Source organism: Mandrillus leucophaeus, unplaced genomic scaffold, assembly GCF_000951045.1.
Source record: "Mandrillus leucophaeus isolate KB7577 unplaced genomic scaffold, Mleu.le_1.0 Scaffold217, whole genome shotgun sequence".
NCBI classification, from domain to species: Eukaryota; Metazoa; Chordata; class Mammalia; order Primates; family Cercopithecidae; genus Mandrillus; species Mandrillus leucophaeus.
In genome coordinates this window covers 1561149-1584804 of record NW_012102221.1, presented here as the reverse complement: position 1 = coordinate 1584804, position 23656 = coordinate 1561149, and positions in this window count along the sequence as shown.

The window sequence follows — 23656 nt, the reverse complement described above, 5'->3', positions numbered from 1 at the left end:
GATATAACACACCGCCACAAACTGGGTGGCTTATAAACAACAGCAGCTTATTTCTCACAGTTCTGGAAGCTGAGAAGTTTGAGATCAAGATGCTGCAGGTTCAGTGTTTGATGAGGGTCCCCTTTCCGGTTCAGAGACATCGCCACATCCTGTGTCCTCATGTGGTGTGAGGGCTCTGGTGGGGCCTCTCTTGTAAAGAGACTGATTCCGTTCACGAGGCTTTGCATGTTTGCTATATCAACTCCTCCATTAGGTTAAGTATTATTATATTCCCTAGTTGTCAGATGAGGAAACTGAGGCAAAGAGAGGTTGAGGCACTTGTCTAAGGTCACAGAGGTAGAAAGCAATAGACAGTAGGTGGCAATTCTGAATCAGGCTCCTGAGCTACCAGAGGAGAACGGGCAAGGCCATGGGTGGAGAGATGGCCTTCACGAAGGCCAGCTTGTCCTAGGGAGAGGGGTGTGGAATTGTTGGAGGGATACAGGGAGCCAAGGGACATTGTTTAAAATGAGAGATATTTCAGAGTGTTTATAAGGTAACAACAATAAACGAGTCTATACACAGGCTAAAAAAGAGATTGACAGTTGAACAGGCAAAGAGAGGTTGAGGCACTTGTCTAAGGTCACAGAGGTAGAAAGCAATAGACAGTAGGTGGCAATTCTGTCCAGGCAGAAAGGGACAACTTTGTAACAAGGAGGAAGGGTGAAAAATAAGAATGGAGGAATGGGAGGAACTGCCGTGTGAGAGGAGTGGCAGAATGCAGAGAACATTTTTGGCTAATGTATTGATTTTCCTTGTAAGGCGTGAGGAGAGTGGAGGAGGTAGAACGAGAGCTTTGAGGAGAGTGAAGTTTTGAAAAACCAGCATCATAGGGAATGGAGAGAATGGAGGATAATGAAACTAAGATCTCCTGGTAGTGACGGGAGCCTGAGTATGTTTGGAGAACAGAAAATGACAGTGGCAAGCTAGTAAATCAGCATTTTTTTGGGAAAAAGTCAAATGCTCTGATTGGAGTGTTTGCTAATTTTGTTGGTGCAAACACTAATTTTGTTGGTGCAAACATGGTTCATAACAACCCACTGGTAGTTTAAGAAGTGGCTTAAAAAAATTCTGCATATTTAACCACTGACTGTCAGGAAAAGCACGATCTTAGGCCAGTGCATCCCTGACCCGTACCTGCTTGTGCGATTTCCTCCACAGCACAGTGAAGAAACAGAAGCAAGGTTCTTGGGTTGGCCCAAGGTTGTGGTTTCACTTGGTGAATGGTACAGAGGAAAAGGGACAGAAAGATACGAATATGACTAAGGAAGTGATGTGATTACGTGTAATCCAGATTGCACAGACATAGCGGAGGTGATGAGAGACTGGTCTTGGTGACAGTGAAGAATAAATGTATGGGGAATAATGGATATTAAGGGTCATTCTTATGGGGTGGTGTGTGCTGAGGTGAGAGGTTATGGAAGGAATGGAAGATCATGTTTAGGTGGTCAAGATCAAGTGAAAAATAAAACCTTACAAGTCTTTTAGGGACCTGTTAAAAGCAACTTTACCGGATGGATTATGAACTGGAGAAACAGATACCTGGATTATCCCTGGAATGCACAAGATGACGCTCTGTTTACTGTCCCTGAGACCGTACAGGTGGTCAGCTCCATGGTTGCTTTGGAAGCCAGCACCCATGAACCAGGACTCAAAGGGACTGTATAATTTCAAAATTCCATATCATTGTTTGAGAAAGCCCCAAACCTCTAGCAGAGAATAGGTGTTCCACAGTCTGAACCAACCTGGTTTTCTGGCTAATTTCTCATTCTTTTTTTTTTTTTTATCCATTCCACATACCTCTTTCACCCATACTCACAACTGTCAGACAAGATTATTCTGTACTGTTTAGTACCTCTCTGCTTTTACATATGCTCTCTCCTTCCTATTTATACATAGAATGCCTTTTCTCACTACCCATTATCTTTGGCCACCTGGCAAATATCGACTTATTCTTTATGCCTTCTTTCTAAGTTCTCCCTTTTGTAGGAATTCCTTCCCCTTCCCTTTCCAGGATGGCTTGCCCTTCATTGTGATGGTGTAGTGCTCTGAGCAATAGAAATGGAAATATTTCTCACATCGCATTCTCACTTTAAATTTATTTATATCTCTCTAACAGTAGACTGCCACCTTCCTAAGGATAAGGATTATGTTTGATTCATACTGGTATCCCTATTACTTAGCAAAGCACCAGGAATATGCATTCAAGGCTTTTGTTTTGTTTGGCTTAATGGATGAGGTCCATGTTGCCTGGAACCTACACTCAAAAGATCTAAATCATTCTGAAAAAATGACATAAAGACAATATACATATGTTTCCAATGCTACTTTCTCATTATGTTAGCAACAAGCCTGAGGTAAGAATATGGAAGAAATTTTGAGAACAGGGTATACCAAAATGGTTAAAGGCAAGATGGCCAATATATGCACTGATTTCCCTTTCTATAACTGATATGGTTTGGCTGTGTCCTCACCCAAATCTCATCTTGAATTCTCACATATTGTAGGAGGTACCTGGTGGGAGGTAATGGGGGCAGATCTTTTCATGCTGTTCTCATGATAGTAAATAAGTATCATAAGAGCTGATGGTTTTAATAATGGGAGTTTCCCTGCACAAGCTCTCTCTTTGCCTGCCACTATCCATGTAAGACGTGACTTGCTCCTGCTTGCCTTTCACCATGATTGTGAGGCTTCTTCAGCCACATGGAACAGTAAGTCCACTAAACATCTTTTTCTTCCCAGTCTCAGGTATGTTTTTATCAGCAGGGTGAAAATGGACTAATATAATAACACAAAGGAGAAATTGCTAACCCGTAATGACCCTTTCCCACCAAGCCAGGACTAAACCTCAAAATCCTTCTCAGCAAAGCCTTCCAAACTGTCACAACAAATAGTGTGGAGTTGGCATGTGGGAGGAACCTTGTGCACCATCCACAAGAGAAAGTCTCTCTCCCTAGCAGCTGCCTCTCAAAACTGGTAAACAATATTTTTCCTCTGCCTTTGGTTCACTGAAACTGTTCTAAATAATATGCTTCATTTCACTAATAAGTAAAAAGCAACAGATTGAGTTTGTTCTTAAGCCTTAATTATAAATCATTTTATCTTCCACTAAAGAGTATATTTTGATGTTTTGAAAACATTGAAACCATTCCATGTCTTAATGAACAATGTAGAAAAGAGTTCTATATCTTGCATAAATTCATTTTGCTTAAATATTTTGATGGTCCACTGTATAACACAATCTATCTCTACTTCAAGAAAATTCTTTTATAAAACAAGCACTGTGTTTTATGCCCTGTTATCACATCATGATTCTTTATGTCTAGCTGATCGATAATTAGATGAAGAAACTTTTTTTAAAAATCAAAAGGTGAATTTAAAAAAATATGCTGGGGAATCAGTTTCCTCTTTCAGTTAAAATATTTATGTATTTCTTTAGTTCTTGGACATTTTCTAATATCCTTCTTTTTTTTTTTTTTTTTATTTTGAGACTGTCTCCTGGTATGTTGCCCAGGCTGGCCTTAACTCCTGGGCACAAGCAGTCCTCCTGCCTCAGCCTCCCAAGTAGCTGGGATTACAGGTGCACACAACTGCACCCAGCTATTCCTTTTATCATTTATTTGATAATTTCATGTCTTTAAATTTCTTGTTATCTTTTATATTTTCCAATCTCATTAACGTTTTATCTTTTTGTTTTAGATTTCCTCATGGCTGTTTCTAAATCTTTGCATGGAGTCATTTATTTCAGATACTGTATTTCATTATTTGAGAGATTCTTCGTTCTCTAATTTTTTCTATAATATCTTGTTTGTGTTTCATAGATTTACCGTATTTTAAAATTTGTGGAAGTATAGTAATTGAACTTTTTAGCTATTTTTTTCCCATGACTGTCTCTCCTCTAAATTCTCTCTTTTCTCCAGTGCCAGGTATTCTTCCATATTGATATTTTGAAATTTGGTTTTTATTTGCTGAGTGTTTCCTAATACATGTGCCGAATGAGTCGCATTTCATTCAGGAAGAGAAACAACTCTGGGTGTGTCTTTGCTGGAGGTAATTGAACCAAGGGAACGGGAAACTACAAAACCATGGGAAGCACGGTGGTGCGTCGGGGCCCAGCGGGTCTCTCCTGCGGTGCGGGGGTGGCGCAGGGCGCATGCGCAGGGCCAGCAGCCCCTCTCCCCCCGTCCAGCGCTCGTGCAGGTGCCTCCCGTGGAGTCAGTCTGGGAAACGTTTCCAGGCGCCTCGTCTTTGCAATCAAAAGAAGCAGAAATGTTGCTGAGGCCCTCAGAGACAGTTCTGCACACCTGCTCAAAACAGAATGGAGGATGAATGATGGGGGATTGGGTGTGCGCTTCATTTGCTGCGAGGTCGGCACACAGCGCTGCTTAGGACTCTGTCTTTACAGGCAGTGGGTAAGGAGCTAGCTGTGAGATGCAAGTCCCTCAAATAGTAACACCACCACCACCAACAACAACAAATATTTAATTTGGAATGCCACCTTCCAGGTTAGGAGCACCAGCTTTCCCCAGCATTCCCTTCAGTTTCTTGGAGAAGAACCTCTGGGGTTTGGCACTGGGGAAATATCAGCTGTTATTTGCTTTCCATTTGGATAAGGATTGGGGGATGTAAGTGCTGATTCAGTCACTGTTTCTCTCTTCAGCAACACGTCTGCCTCAACCTCAGCCCTCGGCAATGCCTTCTGACTCGGAGCCGAGAGCCCTTCCTGACCTCGTGGCTGGGCGGCTCTGCCTTCTCTGCAGCTCCTCAGTGGTGTGGCAGCCCAGCGCAGGCCCTCCTGGCTGACCTTCAGAAATCTGTTGAAATCTTCAACTAAGAAAACAAGGAAGTTTGCTGCATCTATTGGCTCTTCCTTTCACGAAAGATTTCTCTGTAGCGTGCAATGCTATCCACTGGAAAAAAATAAAAAAAATTAAAAAAAAAAAAGGAGAGAAATCTGTTGAAATCACTCGTTCGTTGCTATTGACCCTCTCCACACCGTTGTCTCTGAGAGCCTGGGTTGTACTTTTAGGCTTTATTTCATGGAGGCTTAGGGCAAACAGGGGGCAAGGGAGTATGTCTAATCTGCCATTTAACTCGGAAAGTTTTGCCTGCCTTTAAAGGCATTTTTGAGTACTTAATATGGGCCTCTATCTGATCTTTGCTCCCTGACTTTTCATAACAGTACAGTGCATGTGCAAAATTCTGTTCAGTCAAGCCTGAACTGCCTTCTGAACTCAGATGCTCTTTTTTGATTCAGTTTTTTTGTAGCCCTAGGAGGACCATTCTTCCTTTCTTCCCCTATGTATTTGAATAATTCATCAAGGCCAAATTAATTGCATTTCCTTCATCAAGGTGAATTCGGCTAATTGCAGCATTCTCCCTTCTCTGAACTATAATTGAACCATTATTACATGATAAAGACACGTCTATACTAGACCACCTGGCACTACATACACTTTTTGTTATATAATTATTCATATGTTCTTCTTTTTTTTTTTTTTTTGAGACAGAGTCTCGCTTAGTCACCCAGGCTGGAGTGCAGTGGCGCGATCTCGGCTCACTGCAAGCTCCGCCTCCCGGGTTCACGCCATTCTCCTGCCTCAGTCTCCCGAGTAGCTGGGACTACAGGCGCCCGCCACCTCGCCCGGCTAATTTTTTTTTGCATTTTTAGTAGAGACGGGGTTTCACCGTGTTAGCCAGGATGGTCTCTATCTCCTGACCTCGTGATCTGCCCGCCTCGGCCTCCCAAAGTGCTGGGATTGGTAACACTCTACTAGATTCCAGAAGTTATTTAAGGCATGCCACATATATACCCACTGCAGTTAGATTTACCTTGCTGAAACCAAGGTCTCTTTTAGGGCATAGCATGATACTGGAGATACGGTAAAATATTAATACACAGATATACAATTTATTCATTACACAAAATTTACACTACAATCAACTACATACACACATGTTCTTTTTAAAAAAATTAAAATTATACTTGAAGTTCTAGCATACATAAGCAGAATATGCAGGTTTGTTATATAGATATACACGTGCCATGGTGGTTTGCTGCACCCATCAACCTGTCATCTACATTAGGTGTTTCTCTTAATGCTCTCCCTCCCCCAACCCCCCACCCCCCTACACGCCCTGGTGTGTGATGTTACCCTCCCTATGTCCATGTGTTCTCATTGTTCAACTCCCACTTATGAGTGAGAACATGCGGTGTTTGACATGCACTTTCTTCTTATTTATCTTCCTCATTTTTCTTTTCCTATCCTGAGTTTTCCAGACAAAATAGCTGAAGAAATCAAGAAAACCAAAGAATATTAAAAAGAAAGTGGCAACAGACAACAAAAGGTGTTAGTACTTGACACTCATCGAATCCTTCTTCTTTTCCTTATTTTTTATCAGTTGTGCTTATCTTTACTTGTGCAACAGTGAACACCAGAATTCTTCCATGGTAGGTGGGTGTGTAATAGTTAAATGAGCACTCCTATAATATTTAGGCATTTCATAATGTGTCATCTTAAATTAATGTAATTTTCATAATTTTTACAGTTTGAATATATTCTATATGCTGTTTTAATTTTTTTTCTGAGAAAGAACTGTCTGCTGAGAAATAGTGAAATGAAACTCTTCATTTTGATGACTGGAAAAAGAGATGGGAGTAGTGTCTCCACTGCCAGACAGACTGCATCTCTGCTGCCAGACGCCCTGGGATGCTGCTGTGGGGTTTTGACAGGCTCCTTGCGTTACTGAAGTCAAATTCTTTCCTAGTAGCACACACCTTTCCCACACTAATCTATGTTGAAAAATAAGAAAACCTTTCTTCCTGTTGTTGGCTGGGGCACTCCTGTATCTTTGAAACTATTATTTTGTTTGTTAGGTAGAAGCTCCTGGGCAGCTGCCAGTCTTCTCTATGGTGTCTGAGCGCTGACCCCTCAGCAATGTATGTGACATGTGATTAAATAATTATTAAAGACCAATGGCATGCTTTGGTCATTTTTCTTATCTAACAGTCATAGTAAAACTGAAAACTAGAAATTTTGAATGACAAGACGGGGAAATTTAAATTAGGGCCCAAATTTACTTCTTTTAACTATTAGTTTTAACAGTTTATTTTTCATTAGCAGAGGTATTTTACATGAATTTTCTTAGTGTTCCCTTCCTTTCCCCAGAGTACAGGTTCAAACTTTATCTAACAATTAATATACATTTTGAATTATCGTGCAATAATGGTAAAACATTAATTAAAAATTTATATGTCTTTTAAAGTGTAATGCTACCATATAAATTATGTATATTTTATCCATATATCTACCTGACACCTATAACATGAATGAAAAGAGGTTATACATAAAATTCACATGTTATTATTTTATTTACCATGCAACTTAGAATTAAATCAGAATGTTTGCAGAAAGCTAGCTAAACCCCTAATTGACATGTACCCTCTCAGCAGTGTAACTAAGGATGATCGCACTCTGGCACCCAGGCTACGTATGTAGTAGAAAGCGTGCCAATTCTTGGGACAACATACAACAGAAGGAATTTGGTGTAGGACATCTGGATATTTAGTATTTTATGCAAAAATACATAGATCCTTCATTTTTCCTTTTCTTTTGACATTTGTTGTACAAAGTCTTAAAAACCTATTCTTTGGAATACATAAGTTGGCCATACTCATATGCTTCTTGAAAAAGCTATTTAAAAAAAAACTTTAGTTCTAGCATTTAATGTTGGAGACCAGTGCTACCCACTTGAGTTTGCACAGAGATGGTCACTGTTTATATCTGCAAAATCTAATAAAGTCATGACCAGCTACATGTGGCCACTGAACACTAGAAATGTAGTTGGTGCAACTGAGGAGCTGAATTTTCATTTTTATTTAGTTTTAATTCATGTAAGTTTAGATAGCCACATGTGGTTTATGGCCACCATACTAGCAAAGCTGTAGGCTATTCGGAGTCTCAATTTACCAGTGGCTAAGACTAGCTGAAGTATAAGATATTTCTTAATTACAGAAGGAAAATTTTCTGAGGAAATATTAAGGACCTTTCATTATACATGCATTACAGTGATATTAAAGTAGTTTTAAAGTAGAATAGCATAATATTAATAAATATATATGAATATATATTCATACACTTATATATACTTTTATACATAAATATGTGTGTTTATTCAAACCAGAGCATTCATTAAATCTGATTATACAGTAATAATATGCAAAAACTGAAAAACTGCTATAAAATTTCATGGCTAGAAACATGTTGTCAGTGAATCCGTAAATATTGGTGCATACATAGCAATAAAGCATAATAAACTTAATGGCAAAATAAGACCCACCATATATGCAGTACCAGAAAGCAAAAATGGTACTATATTTTCATGAATATTGGTGACTAAAAAGTAAAGCAATGTGTAATAGGTTCGATGAAATTTCTTTTAAGATAACCACAGTTTGCAAATAAAATTAATTTATCAAAAAGCAGCAGGAACTATACATGTAGATGGTAATTTTTAAGAACATTCAATGTCATGCCCTGGAACTCTGAAAGTAAATTTCTGATTATTATTAGATAACTAGTAAAAGGTGAATGAGAGTATTTACTCCATGAATTTTAACCTGTGGGTTTAGTAGTTCTATATCTTAATTTAAAATTTTAATAAAATAGCCCAAATTTTACATCTGATCAGCCTTGTAAAATCAGATGTTTTGTTTAATTAAAAATAATAAAATCACAAGCTCTGAAGTCCCTGTCTTTGATGAGAGGGGAGTGGTGCTTTTCACCATCAGTAGGGGTAACATGCTCTCCCCACCTCTGATCTCTGGGGCTGAGTTTTCTGTTATTATTATTTGCACACGGGACACAGATCTCATAAAACAGATCTTAGTCACTGGAAAATATATTAATGTATGGATTTTTCATACGTATCTAATAGTCCAATCAAGGTGTCTACACTGATATAGGTTTATATGTGTACCTATGTGTACATGTGTGAGGGGGACATTGGGGAAAAGGAGTTGGAAAATGCTTCACTTGTTAGAGTCATGAATTAAATGATGCAAGTCTGAATCGAGTTGCAAGTATTATGAGAGCAATGAACAATGTGGTAGTTATATTTAAAAAACACTTTGGGAACCAAGCAAAACAAAGCAAGCTGCATTTGGAACAATGAGATGCGTTCCTGTAGCCTTCTATGCGCTTTCTGATTATGGCTAAATCTGTGACTATAGTTTGAAAAGATGATAAAGAATTTCATATTTGTTTGTTTTATCAACCATTAGTTCTAAATTCCTTTGCAAGAGTGTGCATTGAAAAAAAGCGCAAGACAAATAGTCAAGAGATTGTGCTATTTTTCTGACTCTTCCCATTTCATCTCTGTGATCTACTATAAAGAATGTCCTTAGATCTCAGTTTCCTTATCTATAAAATGAGAAAATTATATAGATGTTTTCTTACTACATTCAATTGCAGAATTATCCTCTGGAATGGAAGAGACAAAGCACTGTGCAACCAATACCATTTCCAGAGAAGGCAACTGTATTAGTTTCCTAGGGTTGCCATAACAAATTACCGCAAACTAGGTGGCTTACACCTTTGAGGGCAGGGCCACGTTCTCTGTGTAGACACTGGGGGAGGACCCTTCCCTGCTTCTCCTGGCCTTTGACGGTTGTCAGCAATCCTTGCTGTTCCTTGGCTTATAGATACATTGCACCAATCTCTGCTTCCATTAGGTCTTCTTCCCTATGTGTCTGTGTTCAAATTTCCCTCTTCTTATGAAACTGCAGTCAGATTAGGGCCACCCTCATCCAGTATGACCTCATCTTGACGTGATTACATCTGCAAAGACCCTACCTGCAAATAAGGTCATGTTCGCAAGGAGAGGAGGTTAAGACTTGAACATTGATCTTTTTGACTGGGACACAATCCAGACCACAAGAAAGACCTGAAGTTACAGTCTATTTCTTTCTTCTTGTTTTCTTTTGTTAAGTTATTTTAGAGATGTTCAATCTTTACATAAAATTAAAATCTTTTTTAAAAATAAGTGTCAGTGCCAGAACCGTAAATGAAAATAATCAAATAAAAGTTAGAATTATTCATTACTCATTGACTTTTCTTGCACTTAAAGCATCTACAATGACAATCTGCTTCTGCATATTAATGTAGTCCTACTCATTTTAATGATAGTTTACCTCTTTTGATTATGGATAAGATCAATCATCTTTAAAAACTATTTTATAATACCTAAAAATTGTTCCAAAGAGTGATTCTAAATAGTGAATATAAAACTGGGAAATGTGGTGCTTAGGAACCCTTGAAGTAATATTTCTGGTTATTGTCAGAACCAGATGTTGACATGAACCATTAAGCTGAGTTGTCAAAAGTTATCTTTGGTTGTTGTTTTGTAAGTAGAAATGAAAGTCCTGCTGGAAGGCCTGTTGACAGTTCCTTTTGGGACTCTGTTGCTCTCCCTTGCCATTCTGCCCCAGTCATAGCTTTTATTAGCAAACATACGCTTGTGTGATATGGGACAAGTCTCCATAGTTAGTTGTGTGTCATCCTGAGCCTGACTTACAAATAGCCCAAGGACATCTTCTGAAGACTCTAGACTTACTGCCTTTTGAAGGCTTACAGTAGAGTTACATCTAACCAAGTTTCTTAATAACTGCAGGTGAAGCAAAAATCCTGGCATGGAAGTGACACTTCAAAATCCCATAAATTACATATGAATTGTCCACTCACCTGAATAGTGGACACCTGAATAGTGCAGCACTTGTCAGTATCAGTGGGCAGGAAAATCCTCATTTAATTGTCCAATCCTGTGGGGTAAACATTGTTGTCCTTTTCCAGGTACTAAAACTTAAGTTCAAATAATTTTTGTCACATGCCCAAGATCATACTAGAAAGTCATACAAAACTATTCTCTGCAGCGAATACACCAAGCGTATTCCCCTCTACATCCTCATTCAGAACATCATCTTTTCAGGCCTAGGCAGGTAGATTACAAAAACAGAATATGTGGAATCCTTGCATTGTAACTTTTTAAAAAATTTTACTTTGGGTTCCGGGATATGAGTGCAGAACGTGTAGGTATGTTCCAGAGGTAGACTCGGCACAGTCTATTTCCCTGGGAGAAATCACAAGCCTCAAAGAAAGTAGTGAGATAGTTCTATGATTTACACATGGAATAAAGAAAAATGGAAAAGCATTATGAATATAATTTGTATTTTTTGACACAAAGATGTGCAAACATACATAAAGATACACAGCATTCATTGTAAATGCTAGAAATAGGATATAAAACAAACATAAAAACCTATTTTAATTTTAACTAAAATCAACTCATTTGCTTCAAAAGGCGTGAGAGAGTCTCAACAGGAGAAATCAACTGGAAGAGCCGGGAGCCTCCAAGAGACCCTTTTTTACCTGGATGCATTGTAGGCCGAAGCCTGCCTTCAGCCTTCAGTGCTCAGAGACTGGGATCTCAGTCTTGCTGAGAAGTTCAGCATTGCTGGGCCTCATTTGTGCACCGAGATTAGTGCAGTTCAAAAGAAATGAGCATAGCCACACAACATTCCCGCTAATTTCCAGTGAAATACTTTATGGCCACACTGGCCAGATGTCATAGTCCTTGTTCAGACAGTCTCATCCTATTGTAAGCTTCGTGGTAACCAGCCAAAGAATCAGAAGGATGTGTTGTGAATGCTTAAGGACATTGAGTTTTGCTAGTCAGGTGCATCCACCTCCACAATAGGTAGAATTTGTTAAATGGCCTAGAGACTTGATTTAACCTGACCTCTCTTTGGAAAATTCAGTGATTTGGACCAAACAACTATGCAGAATATAATTTCTGAGTTAGAATACACATCTATTTTTCTCCATGCTTCCTGAAATGATGTCTATGGATGAGAGAGAGCAAATTAGTTTGGGGAGGGCAGGTCCAAATAAATAATATCAAAGGCCCTGACAGGGGGATCCAGCCTGAGCATGTTCCTCTTTATTCTCTACGGTTTCTGCACATTACATTCTTCCTATCTCAATGGATGCCAGAAAGACAAAGATCCGTGAAGTAAAGTAAAATGTGTGTGTGTGGATGTTATATGTGTGTGTATATATATGTATGTATATATGTAGAGTAGATTATCATTATTTGTGGATTTGATTTTTGTGAATTTGCCTACTTGCTAAAATGTATTTGTAACCCCTAAATGAATACTTGTAGTGCTTTTATGGTCGTTTGTGGACATGTGCAGAGCAGCAAAACATTTGAGTTGATCAATGCACATGGTCCCAGCTGAAGTCAATCAAGGCAAATGTCATCATGTGGCACATGACTGTTGTTGGAGTACATGAAAACTAAAAACTTGTGTGCATTCAAGAACACTAGCCAATAAAAAGGCCACCCAGAGAGTGGAAGAACATATTTGTAAATCATATATCTGATAAGGGTTTAATATCCTGACTATATACAGAACTCTTACAACTCCACAACAACATAAAAACAAACAACCTGATTTAAAAAATGGGTAAAGTTCTCAAATAAACATTTCTCTGAAGAAGATATATAAATGGCCAATAAGCACACTAAAAAGATGCTCAGCATCCCTAATCATTAGAGAAATGTGGATCAAAACCACAATGAGATACCACGTCACACCCATTAGGATGCCTACTATTAAAAACAACAACAGCAACAATACAGAAAATAAGTTTTTGGTAGGGATGTGGAGAATTCGAATACTTGTGCATTGTTGGTGGGAGTACGAAACGGTGTGGCTGCCGTGGAAAACAGTGTGGCAGTTCCGTAAAATAGAACTGCCATGTGGTCTAGCAATTCCACTTCATTGTATCTTCCTAAAAGAACTGAAAGCAAGGTCTTGAGATTTATACATCCTTGTTCACAGAAGCATTATTCATGATGCCAAAAGGTGGAAGCAACCTGAGTGTCCGTTGACGAATGAATGGATCAACAAAATGTGCTATCTAAATACAATGTAATATTATCCAGCTTTAAAAAGAAGGAAATTCTGTGATATGCTACAACATGGGTGAACCTTGAGGACATTATGCTAGGTGAAATAAGACAGTCACAAAAGGACACATACAGTGTGATTCCAATGATATGAAGCTCCTGGAGTAGGCAGATTCATAGAGACGGAGAGTGCAATGGTGGTTCTCAGGGAATGAGGGGAGGCTGGATGGGAGTTAGTGTGTTTAATGGGTATAGAGTTTCAGTTGGGGAAGAAGAGAAAGTACTGGAGATGAATGGTGGTGATTAGGTACTATGTGGATGTACTTAATACCACTGAATGTGCACTTCAAAATGTTTAGGATGGTAGATTTTATGTTTTGCATATTTTGCCACAATTAGAAAGAAAATACACATGGTTAAGACAGTGGAATTTAACATCGTAATGCATTCTTCTCCAGTCATTTTAACCATTAAAACCACCCAGTCAGTGTCAATGGCATGTCACTGATAAGACCTTGGAAAGGAAAATAGAAGAACTTATAAAATTGAATTATTCAAATAAATGTTTTTTGGAAGCCAATAAAATCATTTTAAAGGGGAAAAACTCTTAAGAAGCAATGACACAGGTTACCCCATTCCTAACACATTGGGCACTGAGAATAAGGTTCAATATTTCAGGAAACCTTACACATTTGAGAAGAAGTTAATTCTTGCTGTAATCTGCTTTTCATAGAGAATTTTAAGAATTTTAAGAAATTTTAAGAAAGGTAACACACACATAAAATATTCACACACATATTAAGAGAAGCTCTGAAATTCTTGGTGCTGAAGAGATGAAATGTGGATGTCCTGACACCTTATTTGCACAGTCCATGCCTGTACAGTCTCAATTTGCATTTGCACCTGCAAATGATTTTTTTCCTGAAAAATAATTTGTATGTTCATCTATTTATTTTGCATATTTCCATTCATATTTGGCATGCATAGCAGCCTGTGCGACTGTTACTGAGGAGCCAATGTTTGCAAGTCTTACCTGTGAACATGAATGTCCCTTGGGCCACATTCGGTTCAGTCATGGAACTGTGGTAAAGGTGGATGGGTGGCCTCTGCGGGTGAGTTAAGAGTAGCTTGGCTGTGGAGGCCTTTCTTATCTTCAGTCAGTTGAACTGAAGTGCCTCTGGGAAGGCTTTTCTTCGGGTTATTGAATAAACTTCAGTATTTCAGGGAGCGATCTGAGGTGTGGAGGAAGACAGCAAGCCAGAGCCCCTGTGTCTTTGTGATGATGTGCTTCCTCCCAGCTTCAACCTTAGGCTCCAGAGGCAGTTTTTCAGGCAAGCATGGAGCGGTGGGAAGAACAGGCATGGCGAGCTGGCAGCTCTGGGTTTGAACTTGGCTCCGTTGTTTAAGAGCTTTGTGAGCTTAGTCCACTTCACCGACCTTGCTGACCTCCAGCCTCTCTATCTTTAAATTGGAAATAAGACTCCACTCATGAGGTTATGATGTGAATACAGGGAGATCATGTAGGAAAAGCTAGCGTGGAGTATTTGCTCAACAAATGAGAGCTGACACTGCCATTCTCATTTTATTCCTGTGGGTTTGAGAAGGATCTGAGGAAAGGGGATATGCTCTGCTGAGTTCAAAAGAGACCCTCAACACTGAGGGATGAGAGGGTCACAGAGGAAACACCGGTGCTTTGATTTGGCAACGGTCAGCAGCCAGACAGGTTTGGTTGATTTGCAGCTTTTAATTACCACTCTAATTTTAGAGTGTGCTGGAAACAAGGTGGTCACCTTCAGAGACCACCCTCTGAAACCAGGTTCGTCTCTGATGCTGAATGAAAACTCCAGCGAGGCATCGTTATGATGACTATCCATAGCTTCCCTGTGTTAAGCGGCGCCCTGCCCTTTTAATTGGACTGAATAGAGTTCCTGCGAAACCTCAGGTTGAATTACTCACATCTTTGCTGCTAAAATTGCACAAAGATGTAAACTTCTTGCTTTACATGAAATCTGCTGGAGAGATTTAAAATTTATCAATTCTCTCAGCTTTGCTGTTTTTAAGAACACAAAAAAATGGCCTGTCTCAGAGAAACCTTGTATATTACAATTCAGTTTTTAGACATGGCAGGAGCTCATTCACAGTGGAATTTATTTCACATTACATTTGGGGTATGCATGAGGTTTAAAAGCAATGCTTTTCCTCTAAAGTACTCACTACAAAAGATATATCACACATACTCGGGCTATTTAAGACTCAGCAAGGGGAATATCAACAGATTTTTCTCCAAGTGTGCTCTCTGATCAGCTGGGGAAATAAAATCTTTCTTATGAAAAGCAACGAATTGATACAATTCTGCTGCATTAAAGCCTAGGGGTACCTGTCCTGTTTGGTTGGAATTTTTGGCCGCTTTGAATATAGAAGCAGTGTTTACATAGATGTATGTGTATATGAATGTTATTTTTGCCCCTTTGAATGATTTTCTCACTTACATACCTTCAGTGTTTTATTAATAAAAGTAATTATGGGCCAGGTGCGGTAGCTCACTGTAATCCCAGCACTTTGGGAGGCTGAGGCGAATGGATCACTTGAGACTAGGAGTTCGAGACCAGCCTGACCAACATGGTGAAACCCTGTCTCTACTAAAACTACAAAAATTAGCTGGGCACGGTGGCTGGCGCCTGTAATCCCAGCTACTTGGGAGGCTGAGGCAGGATAATTGCTTGAATCCAGGAGGCAGAGGCTGTAGTGAGCCGAGATGGTGTCACTGCACTCCAGCCTGGATGACAGAGCGAGACTCCATCTCAAATATATATATATGTATGCATATATATGAAGAAATAAAATGCCATTAGCAATTTTTTGGCTTGAATTACTTATGTATCAGTCAAGAATCCATCAACTGTTCGTACTAGAATCAATCTAGTGCTATTTTTCTTAAAAAGAAAATCTATGGGCTTTTCAGTTGGGATATTTAAGAGTGATAGATTCAGATATGATATGATCTAATTCAAAATTATCATCAAGATTACCCTTTCCCCCTGACTCTTGATTTTGGGCTGATAAACAGAATCAATAGGATGGACTGTGAGTGTGTGTGTGTGTGTGTATAGATGAATATAGATGAATATATGTATATAGATGAATATAGATGAATATGTGTGTGTGTGTGTGTGTATATACATATATATATATGAAAAGAGAAAGAGAGAGAGAGAGAGATTGAGAGGGGATTGAATTTCACAGGGCAGGATGGCAGACTGGGAGCCCAGGACGAGTCAATGTAGCTAGAGTCTGAAGGCAGTGTGAAGATGGAATTCCTTCTTCCTGAGGTGTAGGAGATCAGTCAGAGTGGTGGGAGAAAGCCTAACTGGACTTAGATGATCTCAGTCTTTTTTTTAAGGCCTTTGATTGATTGCATGAGGTTCACCTACTTATAATATGGAGGGTCAGGTACTTTACTCAAAGTCTACTGGGTTAAATGCTAATCACATCTAAAAAATGCCTTCACAGAAACATCTACACTGGTGTTTGACCAAAACCTGGGTACCATGACCCAGCCAAGATGATAAAATGAAATTAACCATCACATCATCCTTCTCTGGAAGGTTATCCTTCATAATTGCTTAGGTGGTGGCCGGGAGCTGTAGGCTTCCATTGTCCTCGTGGCTTAGCGACCCCCAGCAGGAGAAAGGGAGTGAGTGCCTCTCTTCTGATTGTCTCACGAGAATTCCTGGTCTGACCTGTTCGTGTGTCTAAATCAAGAACTGGGACAGGGGGCTGGCGCTTACTGATGGTGCAGGCTGCTGTCACTCCTCCACTGCTGCTGGAGAGAAGTGGTCCATCAGACCCATCATAGGTCTGGGGAACACTTTCCTCACTGAAAAGGGCGTAGTCCCAGAGGAGGGATGTGGGGAGCGCACGGGGCAGGCAAAGGACTCCCTCCTGTCATCTCTTCAGAGCAAGACAGGTGCATGAGGCAGGCCCAGCCCACTGCCTAATTTTGTGTGCCTCATGAACTAAGACTGGGTTTTCCATTTTTCGATCAGTGAAAGAAAATCAGAAGAATGATATTCCTTGACACACAGAAATTATCGGAAATGTAAGTTCGGTGTCCAGAAATGAAATTTTACTGGAACACACTCGTGCCCACTTGTGATGCTTTCTCTAAACAGCTGATTGCGCATTGCACAGCAGAACTGAGGGCTTGTCAGAGACAGCCTGGCCCAAAGTGCCTAAGATATTTACTATCTCGTCCTCCACAGAGAAACACGGCTGGCCGTGTAATCGCGTTGCAACCGTAACTGGAATTTGTAATACTAGGGACTTTCAATTCAATTTGGAAGCATCTGTTTAGACACACGCATATTTGTTTATTCTAAAACCGGTTCCTCACCGAGAGTATCAACAATTTCAATCATGGGGAAGGTTATAAACTGAAATGCTAAATTTCTTTCCATTTCCATCTCCGAGTCCTTCTTTCTATAGATGTAATTCCTTTCACCATTTTTTTAATTTTAATTTTTTTGGTGGCTATAAGCTTTAATTCAACATTATGCTTTCATTTGTTTCCTGGTTGACCAGCATATACATCAGCTACATGCTGTAACAGATGGGAAATTTAGCTCTTATTCTTTCCTCCTTAGTTTCTTACAGAGCATTTTTAAAATTCAAGCTTATATATTAGCTATATTTATAACATCATATAATATATACTTAACTCTTTATTTTTAACCTATGGGATTTAGAAATGTGCTTTGTCCTCTTGCTCGGTAAAGAAAGAGATTTTGGGCTCCTCTTCGTCTTCCAGCTTCTGCTCTTGTGACTTTAAATTTTGACGATTAATGGCGGTTATGCTCTGTTCTGTAAAATTAATCTCACACTCTTGATCTCTAAGTTGAATTAAATTTTCATCTTATTTGGTGATTGGTGAACCCATTTTATCTCAATATGCATATCTTTTTTACAACTATTACTTTGATTATTGCTTCCCATCATTTTTGTTCTCTTTCTCTTTAATTCCTATTGGATGTGTTTCCTTGCAATCATATTCTAAACTCTAACATTTTTCTTGTTCCCTTCTTTCCTTTGGGGCATTTCCTTTACTTTTATTTCATACGCTTTTATTTATTCTTTAATTTCTATAATCTTTAAAAAGTCATTTACCTGCTTCTTTTTATAGAAGCCTATTACGGTTTTCTTGTGTGTCTCGCAGAGCTGATCTCCTCTTGTTGAATCTCTTTGAGTTTACTGCTGGCATTATTTTAATGTTCTCCTCTTTTCCCTCAATTAGCTGTGTTTCCTGCAGTGGGATTGTTCTGTTTCTCTCCCGTGGTTCTTCTCGTTTGTGTTACTGCTGTTCCTCAAGTGTCTGCTGACCTGCAGTTGTCCCTTCAAATCTGTAAGCCTGTTTCGGTTAACACAGCTCCTCTGCACTGCAGCTTTCTCCAGCATTTTCTAAGTGGTAGCTCGCTCTGTTCTGACTTGTTCACTAATGTAAAATAATAATAGAAAATATGGATCCAGTGCTTACAATGTAGCAGACGCTATTCAAAGCAGTTTAGATGAATCATTGTATTTAATCCTCATGAAAATCCTAGCAAATAGGCCTTACTGTTATTCCCATTGTACAGATGAGGAAACTAAGGCATAGAGAGGTTAGGTAAGTTGTCTAAAGTCACACAGCTCTGAGTAGCAGGCCCAGGTCCTAACCCACGCAGTCTCGCTTGAGCAACCATACTCCTTCCTCTTACGTGCTGAGCTGTATGGGTCTGATCTGTGGGCACTTCCAGAAATTTAAAAAATCTTTAGCCTGCTGATGTCATCCTGCAAGTTCTTGCAATTTTTATTTTGTCTTAATTGACTCCATGTTGTACTTTAAAACTGTTGTTTAAATTTTTTTTTTATTTTTATTTTTAGTGCGAAGGGCCATAAATATGTGTGCTCAGTTTACCGTCCTGGTGAAAGTCTCAGCTGGGCTTACTGGGTTCTTAGCATTGTGTTGATCACCGCGGGAGAAGTGGGAGGGGTGGAGGAGGACAGACAGCGCCAGACTCCCGAGGGGGAACTTTCGGTGGCAGGATTGGCTGATATGCAAACGTCATATTGCTCCGTTTTTCTCTATGTTCTTCTGCGTTCGGTCTGCCCTGCCTTCTGTCTCGGTAGTTCCCACACAACCTTCAAAACGATCTCCTCCAAGAAGCCTTTGCTAATTCTCCAGTCTGAGTTTTGGGCTGTGTGCTTTTCCTGTGCCTAGTGCACGCCTCTATTACACACCCTCTAAAAACGCACTCTCTCATGGCCTCCCCGAGTCTCAGCAAGCGCCTGGCAGGGAAGTGCTACCGCCCATGCCCAGCAAGCGAAGGCCTGGCCTTTAGCCATTGTCCATTTTTTTTTTCCCCCTGGATGAGTGAGTGAAAGCAAGTAATATAAAAGAGGTTGATTTCTTATTTCCAAATACCTTTCAGGAATGGGGTTTATTCAGATAAATTAGATATCTAGTTGTATTGATACAAATCCAGTTGGGCTGTGACTGAGAAAGTGATCACACAGGAAATTCTCTGGGTATCCTCCGAGTTCTATGCGGAATGGCTGGACCCCCAGGTTTCTGAGTCCAGCCATCTATGTTACATTGTGGAGTTACAGAAGACTGCCTTGCCAAACCAATCTATTCTTTTCTTTTCTTTTCTTTCTTTCTTTCTTTCTTTTTTCTTTATTTTTTGTTGAGATGGAGTCTCGCTCTGTTGCCCAGGCTGGAGTGCAATGGCACTGTCTTGGCTCACTGCAACCTCCGCCTCCCAGGTTCAAGCAATTCTCCTGCCTCAGCCTCCCGAGTAGCTGAGATTACAGGCACCCGCCACCATGCCCAGCTAACTTTTGTACTTTTAGTAGAGACGAAGTTTCACCATATTGGCCAGGCTGGTCTCAAACTCCTGACCTTGTGATTCACCCGCCTGGGCTCCCCAAAGTGCTGGGATTACAGGTGTGAGCCACTGCGCCCCAACCAAACCAATCTTTTCTTAAATTGCTATTCTGCATGATTTTTTTCTCTTGGGAGAAATTTTAAAACATAATCATGAATGAATAAAAACATGATCTGAACACTATCAATAATAAAACCTGGAAAGGGAGACAAATTGGTCAGAGTTTCAGAGAAACTGAATTGGTTTTAGTTTCTGAGCTTTGAGAACTAGGCCTATGCCAGCCCTCAAATTGGCTACCAAGACTTTCCTTGAACCTCCAGCTCTGACACTGGACATATGAAACAGGCATGTGACATCTGTGGCACCAGCTGGACATCCTATTTTATGACTGTCTTTAGATCTATTTCTATCTCTAGACCGACAGCACCAACTCAGTGCCTTTTATCATTGCAACAACCCCCTCAATGCTCCTCCATCCTCCAGCCTCACTCTCCTCCAGGGTACTCTCCACGTTGCCTGCAAACTCAGCTTTCCAAGCAGAGAATCCATCGCGTGATACCCTGTTCACGCACGACGTTCTTAGAATAAAGTCCAGATGTCGCTGCGATGCACCTGAGCCCTCCCAGTCTTGCCCAGTAAAGCTTTCCACTCTCTTCTCTGGTAGTTTCCCGTGGCTGCTGCAACAAACCACACACCCTGGCTTAAAACAACACAGATCGTGATCTTGCAGTTCTGTAGCTCAGACATGTGATGTGGATCACGATCTTGGAGTTCGGTAGCTCAAACATGTGATCTGGGTCTCACTGAGCTGAAATAAAGGTGTTCTCAGGGCTGCATGTCATTCTGGAGTCCTGAGAAAAAAAAATCCATTTCCTGGTCCTCTCCTGCTCCTCCCAGGCTGCCTGCATTCCCTGGCTTGGGGCCCCTTCTTCCATTGTCAAAGCCAACAGTGCAGGTCAGTCCTTCTCACATCGCATCTCTCTGGCCTCTTCTGCCTCCCTCTTCTACTTACAAGGACCGTCCTGATTATACTAAGCTGCCTAGATAATCTCCCTATATTTGGGTTAGCTTATAGCAACTCTGCTTCCCCTTATGAAACATAACATTTTCCAGGTTCCAGGTCTGGCCCATGGACACAAATGGGGGCCCTCACTCTGCCTAACACGATGACGCCTCTTGTACCATGTATTCCTTGCTCTATCCAACTAGAAAACCTGCTGCTGTTACTCAGAGCATCCTTCACGTTTCTGCTTCCTTTGTGCTCACATTGCTCTCTCTGTCTGAATTATACCTTCCTCCCATTCTCTCTCTCTATGTTCTTACTGTCTCAAATGTCATTTTCTACAAAGCCTTTTCTAAGTGCCCCAGGCAGCCATGCTCCTGCCTCAACCCTCCCATGCTACTTGTTTATCTAGTTATCCCTCTTATCCTCGGGGAATAGGTACCGAGACCCCTCATGCATGCCTAAAACTACAGACAGTACCAAGCCTATACATACTATATCTTCTTGCTTACATACATACCTAGGATAAGGTTTAACAATAAAATAATAAATAGAACTACTGTAACAATATAATGTAATAAAATTATGCACATGTGGTCTCACTCTCAGTTGCCTGCCAGTAACTGAAAGGCCAGCCAGTGAAACTGCCACAGAGGAGAGCTGCTACTCCACCACTCCAGGCTGACGGCACTGTGTGCTGGGCTGGTGTTCCCACCCCACGTCAATTCCCGGAACTTGCCTTTACTTAATCATTTTGCATCTTCTCTAATGGCCAGCAAAAATTGTGCACATAGAAGGAGCTCGAAGATACGTGCAGCCGGGCACATCCCTGCAGTCCCAGCTACTGAAAACCTCGAGGCAAGGAGGTGGCTTGAGCCCAGGGGCTCGAGTCCAGCCTGGGCAACATAGGGAGGCACTTGTCTCTGAAATTTTTTAAATGTGCGATATGGAATGGATTTTTAAATGTATGAAGTCTCTGGGAGGGAATTGTGATCTTCATTTAAATAGTTAAGCTCCTTCTGGTGAGTTCTATTTATAGCTCAGAAGTTCTATGTATTGGACAGTTCCATAAATTGCTGCCACTGGGTGACGGGTGGAAAAGAAGCAAAGCTGCAGGCACAGCTTTCGGTCAGGGAGGACCTGCCTACTGTGTGTCTCCAGCACTTCCTTACAGAGGCTGGAAGGGAAGACCCCATGTCACCCTGAGGCACTCAGAGTCTCTCTGACGTTGCTACTAGGTTTGCATTCTACTGGAAAACCTAGGAAGTTAGTTTTCTTTTTTAAAACATTTTTTATTTTGATTGCACAAGAAGAAGAAGTTACTTTTCTTATTTGGGAGAACATTCCATTTTTTTGTCTTAACACCAGACTGGTATGTTTTAGGTTTCCAAGAGGGATTTGTGAAATTATTCTATCGTTATGATTGATATGTATTTTAAAAATAAAGACATAATAAATAGGCACTTATGATAACAGTTGTTAGTATCTTTTAGCAGTTTTTAAAAACTCTAAGTTCCCAAGTAATAGGCCATTTTTCTACTTCTCAAAAGTATGAAACAGTAAAGAAGGATTATTTCTACTTGTTGGGCTATTTAAATACAGACATTCAGGTAAACATTCATAATATCCCTCGTCACACAGACGAGAATGATTCTCAGAACGCTTGCAGGCCTCTCCCTTAGTCTCAGAACAGGTGGACTGAGATCCAATCTCAGGTCTTTCTAGCTGAGAAGCACCTGCTATTTTAGGTATGATGATCCTATGTCCCAACATCATACATAGAAAAGACTCTGCATTTGCTTTCAAAATTAATTATTCTGAATATTACTGAAAATTCTTATGTGATGAAGTACAAAATGTATAATATTTGGAATATGGAGTTAGCTACATATCTGAGTAAGTTGCTTAACCTTTTTGAATTTCAGTTTGTTACAAATAATTAGAAATTAGAACCCTACCTCTCCGTTTGGCAAAGATTAAAAAATATAAATCAGTTAATTTATTTCATTATATTTTATTTCCTACTGAATAATTTGAAGACATCAGAGACTCCGGTGCCATAAAATCCCCTGCTCAGAGGGAGCGTCCCCCACATATTACGAATGAGAACACCAGATGTCCTTCAGTATACAAACATCTGTGGGCTGTCATATCCTCAGGGGCAAATCACTGGATCACGTGAACAGGTAACGGACTGACAGGATCCCTGAAGCCAACTGTTTATAATGAAGAAAGAGAAGAGGGTGATTGGGAGCCTGGAGCCCTGGTGCTTGGAGGAAGTGGATTTTCCTGGGACTGGCATCTGAGTGTCTTGTATGGGTCATGGAGGAGAGAGGAGAGGGGGTCATGGAAGGGGCTGGAGGGGCCTGGAAGGCGCTCTGCCCCCGGCTCATGGTCCAGGGCCATCCACTCGGCCTGTGGCTGCTGCCCGGGGCTGGCTCTCTCAGGGCTTTCTGGAAGGTGGCTGCTCTCGGACCATGTCCTCAGTGCAAACTGGGTCAGGGGCTGCTGTGCACACTTCCCAGTATGTAAGACAGAGGGAGAAGGGAGGAGAAATGAGGAACAGAGGGAAGCGGTTTACACCGGGCACCTGCTCCTGAGGAAAAAGAAAAGGGGTCCCCAGGCATTCTTCCACGGCGTCCCTCCCGACGCCCACCCTGTATGCCCAGCCTGCAGCCCCACGTGCGCAGGAGGCACCGACGCCTCTTTCAGCCGGAACGGA